Source organism: Oncorhynchus mykiss, chromosome 1 (genome assembly GCF_057628025.1).
Source record: "Oncorhynchus mykiss isolate SJ-2025 chromosome 1, ASM5762802v1, whole genome shotgun sequence".
Classification (NCBI taxonomy): Eukaryota; Metazoa; Chordata; class Actinopteri; order Salmoniformes; family Salmonidae; genus Oncorhynchus; species Oncorhynchus mykiss.
In genome coordinates this window covers 83228656-83249191 of record NC_143022.1, presented here as the reverse complement: position 1 = coordinate 83249191, position 20536 = coordinate 83228656, and the positions used below count along the sequence as shown (strand labels likewise).

Sequence of the window (20536 nt, the reverse complement as noted above, 5' to 3'; positions counted from 1 at the left end):
TAACACATATGGTATCATGTAGTAACCAAAAATTCCATCATGTTACTGGCGGAAAAGGGTGGTGTGTGTGTGTGATATTTGGAGAAGAATGTTGTACTTTCATCCCCGATAACACAGCTCCAGATAGATCAGTGACCAAGGCCCTGGCTGGTTTAACCACATTAGCTCACGAATTGGCAGAGAACTCTGGTGTAGATAATGCTCTAACAAATTGGTTTGATAGTTGTTATGGGATTTTTATGAATAATGACTAAATTATGTATACATTTAACTTAGAACTATAACTAAACAGAATACTACTCTGTTACTGTATGAATGTATGAATCTTATTATAATCACAATACTGAATATAATGTGTGTAGTTTTAGTCAAGAATTAGAACAAGGACTTTCCGTTCCTTGTTAGAAACGAATGGAGCTATCGTCAGACCGGCTGGAATACTGTGTTCCTTACAGGACATTCTGTCTCTACCCAGGGAGGGGAGAGACCTTGGGTTTGTAGTAGATTGTTTAACAGGTGGCAGACAATGTGAGAAGGCTTGTGAACTATATTGGCATATTATCTGAGAGGAGGAGGGACATTTATGACGAAATGTGGAGGTATATAGACCAATGTACCGGAAATGATAGGGAGAAAGTACCCGTGAATAAACATTTGACTATTGCTGCTGGGCCTCCGCCTGATTCATTTCCACCAGTTTCCTACAAATTCTGGGTTTCAGGCTGAGAGTAATATATTTAAATTGGGTTATGAACATTGAGAACAAAATTCTCCTGACAATAGTGTGTTTGGGAAATGGAAAAATGTCATAATCACTGTGTTGTGGGCAACTTTCACATGTATGAGTGTCTTGATTCTGTGTGGATGTTGTTTGGTCCTCTGTGTGAAAGGTTTGCTTACCAGGACTCTGGAGAGGTCAATGCCGCAATAGATGGTGAGGTACGGACCGATTCCGAGCTCTGGCCAGTGGGAAGATAAATACAGGCCTCCAGGCATAATAGATGGCTGCATTTCTTTTAACGATGAGGAGCCAATGTTGGATGAGACAATTTTTGATCTTTAAGACTGTTTTTTGTGAAGATTGTAATAAAACCCCTAACAGGAAGTGTTAGGATACCTAATGTAGGCCTATAACAGTCTTTGGTGGATAAGGAATGAAAATACACATATTGGTTTTGTGAGGTTGATTTTGAGTGACATTGACAATATTAATAAAAATAGATGTGTAATTTTTTGGAGTTAATGTTTAGGCAATAATTAACAGTATTCCACCCTGTCACTGTATAACATATGGAAATGTGTTTGGATCATAGCAGACAAGGAACCATGGCAGACAACTTTTGAACACTGTGAATCTGATAACAGGAAAGGAGGGATCCCCACCCAGAGAGGGGAGAAACCGTTGGGCTTGCAATAGATTGTGTAACATATGGCAGGATATGATAAGCAATGTATTGGTCTGGATTATTCTTGTATACAATTGATGTATCAGTGTGTATTATTTAGTCATTAAGGGTGGATTGTTAATGGTATTTATCTGTTAATTGAATGATGAGAATATTCCACCCTGAAACATATAATTGTATGGAATTGATTAAAATGTATAAAATCATAATCGATAAGTCTGAGCTCGGTGCCGACCTGACTAGAGATTTGGGAGAGAACGGGGAGTGCGTCTCAAGGCCAAGGTCTCCCTAATCTCTATCGGCTGGTTGGTGTGAATGTGTGTGCGTAGCAGGACATTGTGTGCTAATGTTAGCGTGAATGTGTGTGCGTGAGAAGTCAGTATAAAATGAATTGATTTGTATTCTTGACTTTAGAACATTACTGTGAATAAACCTTTTTGACTATTTTAGCTGGGCCTCCTCCGTCTGTTTCATTCGACCAGGATCTTACAAATTCTAGGTCGCTGACTGAGTAGTATAATTTAATTGGGTTATGAACATTGAGAACATAATTCTCTTGACATTATTCTACCTTTATGTCAACAAGGAACACAGACTGAGACCAAGGTCTCTTTTACAGCTGGTCCCTGCGTATACATGTTTACACATACAGTTTAGGTACAATGATTAAGAAACTACACAAGACAAACAAAACGATCACAGATAACACAAAAAATACAGCAGCAGATTGTTACATTTACACACAGATTATTCTACTAACAGGTTATTCCCCTAACAGGTTATTCCCCTAACAGGTTATTCCCCTAACAGGTTATTCCCCTAACAGGTTATTCTACTAACAGGTTATTCCCCTAACAGGTTATTCCCCTAACAGGTTAGTCCCCTAACAGGTTATTCCCCTAACAGGTTATTCCCCTAACAGGTTATTCTACTAACAGGTTATTCCCCTAACAGGTTATTCCCCTAACAGGTTATTCCCCTAACAGGTTATTCTACTAACAGGTTATTCCCCTAACAGGTTATTCCCCTAACAGGTTATTCCCCTAACAGGTTATTCCCCTAACAGGTTATTCTACTAACAGGTTATTCCCCTAACAGGTTCTTCCCCTAACAGCACAATAACTTGCATTACCCAAAACAGTTACAAGCCATACAAAAATAAAAATGCTCCAATAAATATTTAAAATAGGCAACAGAGGGACAAGAGTCTCAAGTTTAAGTTTAGTCTGCAGGCTATTCCATAGGCAAGGAGTGTAACAGGAAAAGGCAGCCATACCCAACTCTGTGGAAATGGCATGAGTCTCAAGTGTAATCCATGCTTGAGACCTGGTATGTGAATGTCACAAGCTCTAGCCTTCAAATACAATCAATAGCAGATTGTATTAATCCAGACCTTAAAACCAGTCTCAGCCTGTGCAGTCTGTGTATTTTGCTATCTTGAAGTCTCACCGGCTTTATTAAGACCTGAAAACATCCCAAATGCTTTATTAAGCCCTGAAAACAACCCCAAGCTTATTTTCTTAATGGGAAGCTAATGAGTACATTCCATGCCTTAAGTCAATATACTTTCATGGATTTAATCTTGTTTTCAGACCAAATGTCTTGACTGCATAGAGGATTTCTGTGGAGCTTTACATTCTTGCAGATGATTATTTTCTCATATCCTTGGTCCTCCCTGACAGCTCTCAGGTAGTTCTGCTGCGTTGTGTTGTGTAACCGTGTCCTGGTTAATCTACATTTTTCAGGTATTCTGGTAAACTGTGGGACAACTTTCTTTTGTGTTTTTCTGATTGCCTACAGCAAGTACTCCCAAACTAGCCGTCGGGGGTACGCCAAGTAAAAATGTGATTAGCATTTTTTCTTTTTTTTCCTTCACATTTCCAAACAGTCCATTTATATTTTCCAAAGGGCTATACATTTGGATGAGTTTTTTTGCTCGCCTGAGTAGCCCCGTTTCACTGCCAAAATTCAAATGAAACCATCTAGTGTTCAGCGAATAACAACACAATGTCAAATACAGGTAGCCTAGTCAAATAATTAACATCCAATGACATTAACCGTCACTCTCTTGCGGGAATTCAACTATGTGCCCAAACATACAGTTGATGTCGTAAGTTCACATACACTTAGGTTGGAGTCATTAAAACTCGTTTTTCAACCAATCCACACATTTCTTCTTAACAAACTATAGTTTTGACAAGTCGGTTAGGACATCTACTTTGTGCACGACACAAGTAATTTTTCAACAATTGTTAACAGGCAGATTATTTCACTTATAATTCATTGGATCACAATTCCAGTGGGTCAGACGTTTACATACACTAAGTTGACTGTGCCTTTAATTAAACAGCTTGGAAAATTCCAGAAAATGATGTCATGGCTTTAGAAGCTTCTGATAGGCTAATTGACATAATTTGAGTCAATTGGAGGTGTACCTGTGGATGTATTTCAAGGCCTACCTTCAAACTCAGTGCCTCTTTGCTTGACATTATGGGAAAATCAAAAGAAATCAGCCAAGACCTCAGAAAAAAAAATTGTAGACCTCCACAAGTCTGGTTCATCCTTGGGAGCAATTTACAAATGCCTGAAGGTACCACGTTCACATGTACAAACAATACTACGCAAGTATAAACACCATGGGACCACACAGCCATCATACCACTCAGGAAGGAGATGTGTTCTGTCTCCTAGAGATGAACATACTTTGGTGCGAGAAGGGCAAATCAATCCCAGAACAACAGCAAAGGACCTTGTGAAGATACTTTAGGAAACAGGTACAAAAGTATCTATAGCCACAGTAAAACAAGTCCTATATTGACATAACCTGAAAGGCCGCTCAGCAAGGAAGAAGCCACTGCTCCATAACAGTGTTAGAGACCTATATCCATCCTGCCCTGCCTATCTAAGGTCTTTGAAAGCCAAGTCAACAAACAGATCATTGACCATCTCGAATCCCACCGTACCTTCTCCGCTGTGCAATCTGGTTTCCGAGCCGGTCATGGGTGCACCTCAGCCACGCTCAAGGTACTAAACGATATCATAACCGCCATCGAGAAAAGACAGTACTGTGCAGCCGTCTTCATCGACCTGGCCAAGGCTTTCGACTCTGTCAATCACCATATTCTTATCGGCAGACACAGTAGCCTCGGTTTTTCTAATGACTGCCTTGCCTGGTTTTCCAACTGCTTTGCAGACAGAGACTGCCGGTCCTCTGGCAGTCTCTATGGGGGTGCCACAGGGTTCAATTCTCGGGCCGACTCTTTTCTCTGTATTTATCAATGATGTTGCTTTCTTTTTCGCAACAAAGCCTCCTTCACTCACGCCGCCAAACTTACCCTAGTAAAACTGACTATCCTACCGATCCTCGACTTCGGCGATGTCATCTACAAAATGGCTTCCAATACGCAAACTGCATCCAGTTTGCTGAGTAATCACAGTGCCATCCGCTTTGTTACTAAAGCACCTTATACCACCCACCATTGCGACCTGTATGCTCTAGTCGGCAGGCCCTCGCTACATATGTATCTCACCGACCATCCCTAAAGCCAATACCTCATTTGGCCGCCTTTCCTTCCAGTTCTCTGCTGCCTGTGACTGGAACGAATTGCAAAAATCATCTACAAGTCTACAAGTCATCTACAAGTCCATGCTAGGTAAAGCTCCACCTTATCTCAGTTCACTGGTCACGATGGCAACACCCACCCGTAGCACACGCTCCAGCAGGTGTATCTCACCGACCATCCCTAAAGCCAATACCTCATTTGGCCGCCTTTCCTTCCAGTTCTCTGCTGCCTGTGACTGGAACGAATTGCAAAAATCATTGAAGTTGGAGACTTATCTCCCTCACCAACTTTAAACATCTGCTATCTGAGCAGCTAACCGATCGCTGCAGCTGTACATAGTCCATCGGTAAATAGCCCACCCAATTTACCTACCTCATCCCCATACTGTTTTTATTTATTTACTTTTCTGCTCTTTTGCACACCTGCACATGACCATCTGATCATTTATCACTCCAGTGCTAAATTGTAATTATTCACCTACCTCCTCATGCCTTTTGCACACAATGTATATAGACTCTTTATTTCTTATTTTTTCTTATTTTCTACTGTGTTATTGACTTGTTTATTGTTTACTTCATGTGTAACTCTGTGCTGCTGTCTGTTCACACTGCTATGCTTTATCTTGGCCAGGTCGCAGTTGTAAATGAGAACTTGTTCTCAACTAGCCTACCTGGTTAAATAAAGGTGGAATAAAAACAGCCATTAAAAAGCCAGACTACGGTTTGCAACTGCACATGGGGACAAAGATCATACTTTTTGGAGAAATGTCCTCTAGTCTGATGAAACAAAAATAGAACTGTTTGGCCATAATGGCCATCGTTATGTTTGGAGGAAAAAGGGTGAGGCTTGCAAGCCAAAGAACACCATCCCAACCGGTAAGCATGGAGGTGGCAGCATCATGTTGTGGGGGTGCTCTGCTGCAGGAGGGACTGGTGCTCTTCACAAAATAGATGGCATCTTGAGGAAGGAAAATTATATGGATATATTGAAGCAACATCTCAAGACATCAGTCAGGAAGTTAAAGCTTGGTCGCAAATAGGTCTTCCAAATGGACAATGACCCCAAGCATACTTCCAAAGTTGTGGCAAAATGGCTTAAGGACAACAAAGTCAAGGTATTGGAGTGGCCATCACAAAGCCCCGACCTCATTCCTATTGAAAATTTGTGGACAGAACTGAAAAAGCATGTGCGAGCAAGGAGGTCTACAAACCTGACTCAGTTACACCAGCCCTGTCTGGAGGAATGGGCCAAAATTCACCCAACTTATTGTGAGAAGCTTGTGGAAGGCTATCCGAAACGTTTGATCCAATTTAAACAATTTAAAGGCAATGCTACCAAATACTAATTGTGTGCATGTAAACTTCTGACCCACTGGGAATGTGATGAAAGAAATAAAAGCTGAAATAAATCAATCTCTCTACTATTATTCTGACATTTCACATTCTTAAAATAAAGTGGTGATCCTAACTTACTTAAGACAGGGAATTTTTGCTAGGATTAAATGTCAGGAATTGTGAAAAACTGAGTTTAAATGTATTTGGCTAAGGTGTATGTAAACTTCCGACTTCAACTGTATATCCTAGTCTACTTCTTTCAGGTAATACATTGTATGCAGTAGGCCTACTAGCCTTTAGTTCATGAATGATGGGTTATGCATAAGCTTCTAACTTATAGCTTTTGTCTCTTGCGTATTACACACCTGCACTCTGCTGGCCTCTCTCCTTAAAAAAAACTCCTTAGCTCTTGGAGTCCCAGGAAAAGCTAGATGAGATTAGCTTGCTGGGAATTTTTTTTTTTTATTGTTTCTTATACTAATAGACTATTGGACGAGTGATGCAATCTCTTGATTGCTGACTGTTACATACATTAGCCAATAGAAGTCACAGGGAGTTTGAAAGACTCGTTTGACCATAGCAGTTATTTAATCCTATAACTGTTCAATCTTCGTTAAGATCATTTTGGGCTGTTTTGGGCTTGGGATCAAAAAAAGTCTTTAATGTAGGGCTCATAAAATATCTTTAATGTAGGGCTCATAAAAAGTCTTTAATGTATGGCTCATCAGGCTCAGGTAGCATCAGGGTTGAATTTTCATGCCAATCATTGCTCTAATCAAATCCAGGCATTTACAGTGCCTTTCGAAAGTATTCGGCCCCCTTGAACTTTGCGACCTTTTGCCACATTTCAGGCTTCAAACATAAAGATATAAAACTGTATTTTTTGTGAAGAATCAACAACAAGTGGGACACAATCATGAAGTGGAACGACATTTATTGGATATTTCAAACTTTTTTAACAAATCAAAAACTGAAAAATTGGGTGTGCAAAATTATTCAGCCCCCTTAAGTTAATACTTTGTAGCGCCACCTTTTGCTGCGATTACAGCTGTAAGTCGCTTGGGGTATGTCTCTATCAGTTTTGCACATCGAGAGACTGACATTTTTTCCCATTCCTCCTTGCAAAACAGCTCGAGCTCAGTGAGGTTGGATGGAGAGCATTTGTGAACAGCAGTTTTCAGTTCTTTCCACAGATTCTCGATTGGATTCAGGTCTGGACTTTGACTTGGCCATTCTAACACCTGGATATGTTTATTTTTGAACCATTCCATTGTAGATTTTGCTTTATGTTTTGGATCATTGTCTTGTTGGAAGACAAATCTCCCGTCCCAGTCTCAGGTCTTTTGCAGACTACATCAGGTTTTCTTCCAGAATGGTCCTGTATTTGGCTCCATCCATCTTCCCATCAATTTTAACCATCTTCCCTGTCCCTGCTGAAGAAAAGCAGGCCCAAACCATGATGCTGCCACCACCATGTTTGACAGTGGGGATGGTGTGTTTAGCTGTGTTGCTTTTACGCCAAACATAACGTTTTGCATTGTTGCCAAAAAGTTCAATTTTGGTTTCATTTGACCAGAGCACCTTCTTCCACATGTTTGGTGTGTCTCCCAGGTGGCTTGTGGCAAACTTTAAACAACACTTTTTATGGATATCTTTAAGAAATGGCTTTCTTCTTGCCACTCTTCCATAAAGGCCAGATTTGTGCAATATACGACTGATTGTTGTCCTATGGACAGAGTCTCCCACCTCAGCTGTAGATCTCTGCAGTTCATCCAGAGTGATCATGGGCCTCTTGGCTGCATCTCTGATCAGTCTTCTCCTTGTATGAGCTGAAAGTTTAGAGGGGCGGCCAGGTCTTGGTAGATTTGCAGTGGTCTGATACTCCTTCCATTTCAATATTATCGCTTGCGCAGTGCTCCTTGGGATGTTTAAAGCTTGGGAAATCTTTTTGTATCCAAATCCGGCTTTAAACTTCTTCACAACAGTATCTCGGACCTGCCTGGTGTGTTCCTTGTTCTTCATGATGCTCTCTGCGCTTTTAACGGACCTCTGAGACTATCACAGTGCAGGTGCATTTATACGGAGACTTGATTACACACAGGTGGATTGTATTTATCATCATTAGTCATTTAGGTCAACATTGGATCATTCAGAGATCCTCATTGAACTTCTGGAGAGAGTTTGCTGCACTGAATGTAAAGGGGCTGAATAATTTTGCACGCCCAATTTTTCAGTTTTTAATTTGTTAAAAAAGTTTGAAATATCCAATAAATGTCGTTCCACTTCATGATTGTGTCCCACTTGTTGTTGATTCTTCACAAAAAAATACAGTTTTATATCTTTATGTTTGAAGCCTGAAATGTGGCAAAAGGTCGCAAAGTTCAAGGGGGCCGAATACTTTCGCAAGGCACTGTAACAGCACGATTTGCCAAGACAGGATCCTCTGAGCGCAGCCATATACAGAAATCAGGCTTACAATGATGTCAATAAACAACATTTGAGAGTGTGCTGACCCTGGTGCTAGAGGGGGTACGCAGATGGAGGTTGAACGTTTGAAGGGGTACGGGACTATAAAAAGTTGGGAACAACTGGCCTACAGTATATGATGCACTTCCTTCTCAATTTCCATCTCGAGGTATGACTTTTCTTTCGATCAGATTGGACCTGAGAGACCCAAACCAGCACATATCAGTGGTAAATATGAGATTACGTACTTTGGAACCATTCGATACAGCTTTGATCTTACAGATGTCCTCCATCCATCAAAATGTGTCTTCTGATTTATGGGAGCTGTCCCAAAAAGCTCCACACAGCAATGAAACAACATTATTGTACTGGCTGCCAAATTGCAGCTTGACATTACTGTGCAAGTTACATCTCGTCGGAGCTCCTGCTTTAAAGTCACAGCCTCTAAATATTGGCTCTGAGCAGCCGGATCAGAGCTGGTGGAGTATTGTTTATTTGGGAGCTGTGGGGGCTTGGGATGGACTCTGGGGGTGAGAGCGGGCACAGAGTTGACTTAACAGCCTTGCTAATACTCTGCTGTTGTGCTGTGCTGCACATGGAAAGGGTGACTTAGTAGGACTCTAGCTTACTGCACCCTGATGTTAATGTGCCATGAGTTCCAGGGATGCCTGTTGGGCTTCTTTGGAACTCCTTATACCTGCAGAGTTTCAAACCCAAAGTGTGATCTTTTGCACCAATAAGTATTCTGTCTCTGGCAGGGATCAGATCAAATCAAATTGTATTTGTCACATGCGCCAAATATAATATAACCTTACTGTAACGGTTTTCTTGATGAGAAGGAGAGTCGGACCAAAATGCGGCGTGTAGATTACGATCCATGTTTATTGTGACTATAGCAACACGAATCTAAATACAAACAGTGCAAAATAATAAACGTAATGAAAACCGAAACAGCCTAAACTGGTGCAAACTAACACTAAGGACACAAAGGACAATCACCCACGACAACCTCAAAGAATATGGCTGCCTAAATATGGTTCCCAATCAGAGACAACGATAAACACCTGCCTCTGATTGAGAACCACTTCAGACAGCCATAGACTTAGCTAGAACACCCCACTAGCTACAATCCCCATAAATACACACCACATACAAAAACCCATGCCACACCCTGGCCTGACCAAATAAATAAAGATAAACACAAAATACTTTGACCAGGGTGTGACAGAACCCCCCCCCTAAGGTGCGGACTCCCGAACGCACCTCAAAACAATAGGGAGGGTCCGGGTGGGCGTCTGTCCATGGTGGCGGCTCCGGCGCGGGACGTGGACCCCACTCAATCAATGTCTTAGTCCCTTCTCCTCGCGTCCCTGGATAGTCCACCCTCGCCGCCGACCATGGCCTAGTAGTCCTCACCCAGAACCCCACTGGACTGAGGAGCAGATCGGGACTGAGGGGCAGCTCGGGACTGAGGCAGCTCGGGACTGAGGGGAAGCTCAGGAGTGAGAGGAAGCTCAGGAGTGAGAGGAAGCTCAGGAGTGAGAGGAAGCTCAGGCAGGTTGATGAATCTACCTGGCTGACTGGCAGATCTGGAAGAGTCTGGTCGACTGGCAGATCTGGAAGAGTCTGGTCGACTGGCAGATCTGGAAGAGTCTGGTCGACTGGCAGATCTGGAAGAGTCTGGTCGACTGGCAGATCTGGAAGAGTCTGGTCGACTGGCAGATCTGGAAGAGTCTGGTCGACTGGCAGATCTGGAAGAGTCTGGTCGACTGGCAGATCTGGAAGAGTCTGGTCGACTGGCAGATCTGGAAGAGTCTGGTCGACTGGCAGATCTGGAAGAGTCTGGTCGACTGGCAGCTCTGGAAGAGTCTGGTCGACTGGCAGCTCTGGAAGAGTCTGGTCGACTGGCAGCTCCATGCTGACTGGCTGCTCCATGATGACTGGTAGCTCTGGCTGCTCCATGCTGACTGGCTGCTCCATGCTGACTGGCAGCTCTGGCTGCTCCATGCTGACTGGTTGCTCCATGCTGACTGGCAGCTCTGGCTGCTCCATGCTGACTGGCTGCTCTGGCTGCTCCATGCTGACTGGCTGCTCCATGCTGACTGGCTGCTCCATGCTGACTGGCGGCCCTGGCTGCTCCATGCTGACTGGCGGCCCTGGCTGCTCCATGCTGACTGGCGGCCCTGGCTGCTCCATGCTAACTGGCAGCTCTGGCGGCTCCTTGCAGACTGGCAGCTCTGGCGGCTCCTTGCAGACTGGCAGCTTTGGCGGCATCCTGCAGACAGGCAGCTCTGGCGGCTCCTTGCAGACTGGCAGCTCCATGCAGACTGGCAGCTCTATGCAGACTGGCAGCTCCATGCAGACTGGCAGCTCCATGCAGACTGGCAGCTCCTTGCAGACTGGCAGCTCCTTGCAGACTGGCAGCTCCTTGCTAACTGGCAGCTCTAAGCTAACTGGCAGCTCTATGCTAACTGGCAGCTCTATGCTAACTGGCAGCTCTATGCTAACTGGCAGCTCTATGCTAACTGGCAGTTCTGAACAGGCGGGAGACTCCGGCAGCGCTGTAGAGAAGGAAGGCTCTAACAGCACTAAACAGGCGGGAGACTCCGACAGCGCTGGAGAGGAGGAGGGCTCCGACAGCGCTGGACAGGCGAGGCGCACTGTAGGCCTGATGCGTGGTGCTGGCACTGGTGGTACTGGGCCGAGGACACGCACAGGAAGCCTGGTGCGGGGAGCTGCTACCGGAGGGCTGGGGTGTGGAGGTGGTACTGGAAAAACCGGACCGTGCAGGCGCACTGGAGCTCTTGAGCACCGAGCCTGCCCAACCTTACCTGGTTGAATGCTCACGGTCGCCCTGCCAGTGCGGCGAGGTGGAATAGCCCGCACTGGACTATGCAGGCGAACCGGAGACACCGAGCGCAAGGCTGGTGCCATGTAAACCGGCCCAAGGAGACGCACTGGGGACCAGCTGCGTAGAGCCGGCTTCATGGCATTAGGCTCGACGCTCAATCTAGCCCGGCAGACACGCGGAGCTGGAATATACCGCACCGGGCTATGCACCCGCACTGGAGACACCGTGCGCACCACTGCATAACACGGTGCCTGTCCGGTCTCTCTAGCCCCCCGGTAAGCACAGGGAGTCTGCCCAGGTCTCCTACCTGGCATAGCCATACTCCCTGTTAGCCCCCCCCCAAGAAATTTTTGGGGCTGCCTCTCAGGCTTCCATCCGCGTCGCCGTGCTGCCTTCTCATACCAGCGCCTCTCTGCTTTCACCGCCTCCATTCTACGGTAACCTTCCTCGCACTGCTCCAGCGAATCCCAGGCGGGCTCCGGCACTCTCCCTGGGTCGGCCGCCCACCTGTCGATCTCCTCCCAAGTAGTATACTCCATACTGTACTCCTCCTTGGGCTGTTCCTGTTGTTTCTTCTCCCGCTGCACCTTAGTGCGGCTACACTCCCCTGGTTTAGCCCAGGGTCCTCTCCCGTCGAGGATTTCCTCCCATGTCCAGAAATCCTTATTGCGCTTCTCCTCGCGCTGCTCCTGCCTGTTGACACGCTGCTTGGTCCGTTGGTGGTGGGTGATTCTGTAACGGTTTTCTTGATGAGAAGGAGAGTCGGACCAAAATGCGGCGTGTAGATTACGATCCATGTTTATTGTGACTATAGCAACACGAATCTAAATACAAACAGTGCAAAATAATAAACGTAATGAAAACCGAAACAGCCTAAACTGGTGCAAACTAACACTAAGGACACAAAGGACAATCACCCACGACAACCTCAAAGAATATGGCTGCCTAAATATGGTTCCCAATCAGAGACAACGATAAACACCTGCCTCTGATTGAGAACCACTTCAGACAGCCATAGACTTAGCTAGAACACCCCACTAGCTACAATCCCCATAAATACACACCACATACAAAAACCCATGCCACACCCTGGCCTGACCAAATAAATAAAGATAAACACAAAATACTTTGACCAGGGTGTGACACTTACAGTGAAATGCTTACTTACAAGCCCTTAACCAACAATGCAGTTAAGAAAATACCTTAAAAAAGTAATGTCACGTTCGTCGTAGTGAGAAGACCAAGGCGCAGCGTAAGATGAATACATACTTTTAATGAAGACGAAGAACACTTAACAAACTATACAAAACAACAACCCAAACATGACGCTATAATACTAGTGCAGACATAGACAATAACCCGCAAAATACCCAAAGAAGATGGCTGCCTAAATATGGTTCCCAATTAGAGACAACGATAAACAGCTGCCTCTAATTGAGAACCAATCTAGGCAACCATAGACATACATAAACACCTAGATAGTAAACGAGCCCATAAACCTACAACAACCCCTAGACAGTACAAAAAACACATACATCACCCATGTCACACCCTGACCTAACCAAAACAATAAAGAAAACAAAGAATACTAAGGTCAGGGCGTGACAAGTAAGAAATAAAAGTAACAAATAATTAAAAAGCAGCAGGAAAATAACAATAGCGAGGCTATATACAGGGGGGTACCGGAACAGAGTCAATGTGCGGGGGCACCGGTTAGTCAAATCAAATCAAATGTATTTATATAGCCCTTCTTACATCAGCTGATATCTCAAAGTGCTGTACAGAAACCCAGCCTAAAACCCCAAACAGCAAGCAATGCAGGTGTAGAAGCACGGTGGCTAGGAAAAACTCCCTAGAAAGGCCAAAACCTTGGAAGAAACCTAGAGAGGAACCAGGCTATGTTGGGTGGCCAGTCCTCAACTGGCTGTGCCGGGTGGAGATTATAACAGAACATGGCCAAGATGTTCAAATGTTCATAAATGACCAGCATGGTCAAATAACAATAATCACAGTAGCTGTCGAGGGTGCAACAAGTCAGCACCTCAGGAGTAAATGTCAGTTGGCTTTTCATAGCCATTAAGAGTATATCTACCGCTCCTTTTGTCTCTAGAGAATTGAAAACAGCAGGTCTGGGACAGGTAGCACGTCCGGTGAACAGGTCAGGGTTCCACCGGACGTGCTAACTGTCCCAGACCTGCTGTTTTCAACTTTCTAGAGACAGCAGGAGAGTTGGAGAGCGGTATAGATACTCTTAATGATCGAGGTAATATGTACATGTAGTTAGAGTTATTAAACGAAATGCGGCTCAGAAATTATAGACCCTGTAATAACCCCTTGGCCACAATGATTTAATTGAGTAAAAGCCACCTGAGGTTGCAAAACTATATGGTTAAATGGTTAAAAGTAATGTGTGTTATGACACTGTATAATGTAATATAAAATGGTAATGCTATGATTTTGGAATTATGATTTGTGAGTTATGATTATGTAACAACAAAGTTATTAAGGACATGTCTGAAAAATGACCTTCCCATTGGCACAGAGCAAGTAACATTAAAGGCATTAGACCTTCGTGAGACAGGTTAGTTTTACCCTACTGATGATGTGTTGTTGCAATAGTTGATGCAATCCTTTATGTTATTAAGGATGTTGCAGGTGAACATTTCTAAATGAGCAGCTTAATTAAAAGATAGTTTAGACCCATACTGTCCTGAAAGTGGCAGGACCCTTTTCCTCAGAACTGCTGCCACCACACAGCTGAGAATGCAATCTCACTCCAGATGACTATAAGCAATTGCTTATCTGAGCACAGAAGCACATTGTAAAAGAGAGAGTGGGTTTACAGTTGTGCTGCTATGTTATTATATGTCTATTCTATAGGGGATATTTTGAGAAGTCTCTCATGCTCCCCCCCCCCCCCCCCCCCCTCCATCCTACAGCTGACCAAACATTATGCGTCTCTTTCTCTCTCTCTTTCTTTCTCTCTCTCTCTCACACACACACAAAATGTGAAATCATAAAATATAGGCTTACTAATGTTGCAAGGTCATATAGCAGTTACACACATATCAAAGAACATGTTGGACCTGCTCGCATGTAACATAGGCTAATCGAACACCTCGCATCATGCACACGCATGGCATGACATATTTCACCTGTCATTTCGAGGTAGCGCAGTGCGATGTTGTGACCATTCGACCTTCAGCTATAAACGAGTTGGTGTTTGTGATCTACTCTGTGTAGTATGCATGCACGGTGTTTGGTAAACGCGTTTGTTAAAACAATTTAATCCCAAAACCTGTGCATCAACATCATTAGAAATTTCGCTGACGAACGCTTGGCTACATCATGACGATTCGACTCATATCGTCTCCCCAATTAAAGCTTTTGCCATGTGCAGACTGTTGTCGTATGTAAATAATGGTATTTCCATAGTTAGCTATAGGAGTAAAACGATGTACTTACATGATCAGAAGTGGTGTGATGCTGTCACATTAAAATGCGCTCCATTTCTGCCACATAAAGTTGGTGGGGTGTTCTCCTATCTTCCCAACAGATTCGTTACAGTTGCCTACTAATTTGACGACAAAACTTGTAAACTGGGCTGCATTCATTCCGAAAGCAGTGGAGTTGGTGGTGACACATGCAAATTAGCATTAGGGGACACGGCTGCTCCAAATTCCTTGAAGCAGAGCACCTCTTACTTAGAATTCTTACAAATCCAGGATTTAAATATTTTACTATAAGAATTTGGGTCATAACATGTAGTGGACTTTGATTAGCTTTTAATGGAAAGTTTATAATGGAAAGTTTATATTGGAAGTTTTATTATAGCCCCTATATTACTCTGATGTGGCATTTATTCATGAGCACTATGAACACTATTAATTCTAATGATAAACATCCTAATATGGGGAAAACAAAGCCAGAGCACACTAAACATTGGATGGAAATATCCCTGTGGATACAATGTAGCAAGTTGTAACAAATTCAAATATTAATTCCCTGCAAAGATAAAGTGAATGAGTCAACTGTAGGAGTCACAACCATGTTATCTATTTGATGTAGCATAATGGATTGTGACTCAATGTTTCAATTTGCCTCAATTTTAATTTCACTCTCCATTACTACCATGACTCAGCACCTCCCAAACAGGAAGCCACATAACACACTAACACTGGGGGAGACACTGTGGCGTGTATACATTGAAATGTGCTCTGACTCACAAATGCCTGCCATAAATATCCACTTGAGGCTTTTTTGGTGGCCCTATTTATTTCCTTCTCCTATACAACTGTGCTAGTTCACCAAGAATCCCACCTCAGACTGCAACAGCGTCACGTGTTGTCCTGTTTTTAATAGCAGTCACTCAGCCAGCCCTGACAGTAGTGATATCTAGGGTAGCAGGTGTGACTTCCTCTAATCATATACAGTGCATTCAGAAAGTATTTAGACCCCTTGACATTTTAGACATATTGTTATGTTACAGCCTAAATAGTTTGTTTTCCATCCATCTACACACAATACCCCATAATAACAAAGCAAAATCAGGTTTTTAGAAATGTTTGCAAATGTATTCAAATATATACACTACCGTTCAAAAGTTTGGGGTCACTTAGAAATGTCCTTGTTTTTGAAAGAAAAGCACATTTTTGGTCCTTAAAATAACATCAAATTGATCGGAAATGCAGTGTAGACATTGTTAATGTTGTAAATGACTATTGTAGCTGGAAACAGTTGATTTTTAATGGAATATCTACATAGGCGTACAGAGGCCCATTATCAGCAACCATCACTCCTGTTAGCTAATCCAAGGCTAATTGATCATTAGAAAACCCCTTTGCAATTATGTTAGCACAGCTGAAAATAAAACTGGCCTTCGTAGACTAGATGAGTATCTGGAGCATCAGCATTTGTGGGTTTGATTACAGGCTCAAAATGGCCAGAAACAAAGACCTTTCTTCTGAAACTTGTCAGTCTACTCCTGTTCTGAGACATTAAGGCTATTCCATGTGAGAAATTGCCAAGAAACTGAAGATCTCGTACAACACTGTGTACTACTCCCTTCACAGAACAGTGCAAACTGGCCCTAACCAGAATAGAAAGAGGAGTGGGAGGCCCCAGTGCACAACTGAGCAAGAGGACAAGTACATTAGAGTGTCTAGTTTGAGAAACATACAGTGCCTTGCAAAAGTATTCGGCCCCCATGAACTTTGCGACCTTTTGCCACATTTCAGGCTTCAAACATAAAGATATAAAACTGTATTTTTTTGTGAAGAATCAACAACAAGTGGGACACAATCATGAAGTGGAACGACATTTATTGGATATTTCAAACTTTTTTAACAAATCAAAAACTGAAAAATTGGGCGTGCAAAATTATTCAGCCCCTTTACTTTCAGTGCAGCAAACTCTCTCCAGAAGTTCAGTGAGGATCTCTGAATGATCCAATGTTGACCTAAATGACTAATGATGATAAATACAATCCACCTGTGTGTAATCAAGTCTCCGTATAAATGCACCTGCACTGTGATAGTCTCAGAGGTCCGTTAAAAGCGCAGAGAGCATCATGAAGAACAAGGAACACACCAGGCAGGTCCAAGATACTGTTGTGAAGAAGTTTAAAGCCGGATTTGGATACAAAAAGATTTCCCAAGCTTTAAACATCCCAAGGAGCACTGTGCAAGCGATAATATTGAAATGGAAGGAGTATCAGACCACTGCAAATCTACCAAGACCTGGCCGTCCCTCTAAACTTTCAGCTCATACAAGGAGAAGACTGATCAGAGATGCAGCCAAGAGGCCCATGATCACTCTGGATGAACTGCAGAGATCTACAGCTGAGGTAGGAGACTCTGTCCATAGGACAACAATCAGTCATATATTGCACAAATCTGGCCTTTATGGAAGAGTGGCAAGAAGAAAGCCATTTCTTAAAGATATCCATAAAAAGTGTCGTTTAAAGTTTCCTACAAGCCACCTGGGAGACACACCAAACATGTGGAAGAAGGTGCTCTGGTCAGCTGATACCAAAATTGAACTTTTTGGCAACAATGCAAAACGTCATGTTTGGCGTAAAAGCAACACAGCTCATCACCCTGAACACACCATCCCCACTGTCAAACATGGTGGTGGCAGCATCATGGTTTGGGCCTGCTTTTCTTCAGCAGGGACAGGGAAGATGGTTAAAATTGATGGGAAGATGGATGGAGCCAAATACAGGACCATTCTGGAAGAAAACCTGATGGAGTCGGCAAAAGACCTGAGACTGGGACGGAGATTTGTCTTCCAACAAGACAATGATCCAAAACATAAAGCAAAATCTACAATGGAATGGTTAAAAAATAAACATATCCAGGTATTAGAATGGCCAAGTCAAAGTCCAGACCTGAATCCAATCGAGAATCTGTGGAAAGAACTGAAAACTGCTGTTCACAAATGCTCTCCATCCAACCTCACTGAGCTCGAGCTGTTTTGCAAGGAGGAATGGGAAAAAAATGTCAGTCTCTTGATGTGCAAAACTGATAGAGACATACCCCAAGCGACTTACAGCTGTAATCGCAGCAAAAGGTGGCGCTACAAAGTATTTACTTAAGGGGGCTGAATAATTTTGCACGCCCAAGTTTTCAGTTTTTGATTTGTTACAATTTTTTGAAATATCCAATAAATGTCGTTCCACTTCATGATTGTGTCCCACTTGTTGTTCATTCTTCACAAAAAAAATACAGTTTTATATCTTTATGTTTGAGCCTGAAATGTGGCAAAAGGTCGCAAAGTTCAAGGGGGCCGAATACTTTCGCAAGGCACTGTATATATATAATAATACTGAAATATCTCATTTACATAAGTATTCGAACCCTTTACTCAGTACTTTGTTGAAGCACATTTGCCAGCGATTACAGCCTCTTCGGTATGATGCTACAAGTTTGGCATTTTGGGAGTTTCCCCCATTCTTCTATGCAGATACTCTCAAGTTCTATCAGGTTGGATGGGGAGCATCTGTCATGTTCTGACCTATATTTCCTTTGTTTTGGCTTTATTTAGTATGGTCAGGGTGTGAGTTGGGGTGGGCAGTCTGTTTGTTTTTCTATGTTGGGGTTTTGAGTTCAGCCTAGTATGGTTCTCAATCAGAGGCAGGTGTCGTTAGTTGTCTCTGATTGAGAATCATACTTAGGTAGCCTGGGTTTCACTTTTGAGTTGTGGGTGTTTGTTTCCGTGTGAGTGTTTGGGCCACAAGGTACTGTTTCATTTTGTAAATTCACGTTATCGGTTTGATTCAGTGTTCAGTGCTTTCTTTAATTAAATTCATCATGAACACTTACCACGCTGCGCTTTGGTCCGATCCTTACTCCTCCTCAGACGAAGAGGAGGAGATCCGTTACAGAAGACTTGTCTCAAATCCACTCCTGCGTTGTCTTGGCTGTGTGCTTGCGGTTGTTGTCCTGTTGGAAGGTGAACCTTTTCCCCAATCTGAGGCCCTGAGTGCTCAGGAGCAGGTTTTCATCAATGATCTCTCTGTACTTTTCTCCGTTCATCTTTCCCCCGATCCTGACTAGTTTCCCAGTCCCCGCCTCTGAAAAACATCCCAACAGCATGATGCTGCCACCCCCACGCTTCATTGTAGGGATGGTGCCAGGTTTCTTCCAGATGTGACGCTTGACAGACCAAATAGTTCAATCTTGGTACCATCAGACCAGAGAATCTTGTTTCTTAAGGGCTGTCCGTTAGCTGTCTTTGGCAAACTCCAAGCGGGCTGTGCCTTTTATTGAAGAGTGGCTTCCATCTGGGCACTCTACCATAAAGGTCTGATTGGTGGAGTGCTGCAGAGATGGTTGTCCTTCTGGAAGGTTCTCCCATCTCCACAGAGGAACTCTAGAGCTCTGTCAGAGTGACCATCAGCTTGTTTGTCAGCTCCCTGACCAAGGACCCCGATTGCTCAGTTTGACCGTGCAGCCAACTGTGAGACCTTATATAGACAGGTGTGTGTGTGCCTTTCCAAATCATATCCAATCAATTGAATTGACCACAGGTAGACTCCAATCAAGTTGTAGAAACATCTCAAGAATGATCAATGGAAACAGAATGCACCTGAGCTCAATTTCAAGTCCCATTGCAAAGGGTCTGAATACTTATGTTATACTTACTGTTTTTTATTTTTAATACATTTGCAAAAAAATAAAAAATAAACTGTTTCGCTTTGTCATTATGGGGTATTGTGTGTAGATTGATGTATTTAATCCATTTTAGAATAAGGCTGTAACGTAACAAAATGTGGAAAAAGTGAAGGGGTCTGAATACTTTCCCAAATGCACTGTAATGTTCAACCAAGCACGGGGGGAACTCTGGCAGGGAAAGGTCATGCAATCTCATCCAGGAACCCCAGAGGAGAGAACGAGTGTTGTTTGATATGACTGACAGTTTTTACTTGCTACTGAGGCGATGTGAAAATCCCTCTTCTCCTACATCAAGGTAACATTAATTGTTTTGTTTGAGTAGGCCTTTGTGGAATTGTTTAACTACCTTACCCCATACTAAACATTCTGACAAGAATGTACAAGCACTTGCGAATTCCTCTTATTTGATTTTATATTTATTGTGGATTGCAAGTAAATCCCATTTCTTTGATAACTTCTGACCAAAACAGAAAATATTTTTTTCCATTCACATAAAATTCTAACGAGAGAGAATTGGATGAGGAGTCACCCAAGAACGGATTACATATTAGGAACTCCCTCCATGTCAGTAAGACCTTCCTCCATCATCAGAGCTTCCTCCTCAGAAGTCAGATCATAACCCTTCCTCCTCAGAACTGATACCTCCCCTAGTCATGTCTCAACCCTGCATTAGTCAAGCATCACCCTTCCTCCTCAACCCTCACCCTATTAGGTGAGGTATGACTGATGCATGGGTGAGAGA

At 43.3% G+C, this 20536-nt stretch overlaps 1 protein-coding gene across 2 annotated transcripts in view; it reads right to left on the bottom strand.

Annotated features, from left to right (window-relative positions):
• slc29a1a (solute carrier family 29 member 1a) overlaps window positions 1-15950 on the bottom strand; it is a 75766-nt gene extending 59816 nt beyond the window's left edge. The window contains exon 1 of one of the 2 annotated variants that reach the window (XM_036986434.2): window positions 15086-15950. The gene's annotated coding sequence lies outside the window, so the exon portion shown is untranslated. The remainder of the gene's footprint in view (window positions 1-15085) is intronic. The other variant, XM_090242175.1, reaches the window with a different exon arrangement.
• Window positions 15951-20536: the final 4586 nt, after the last annotated feature.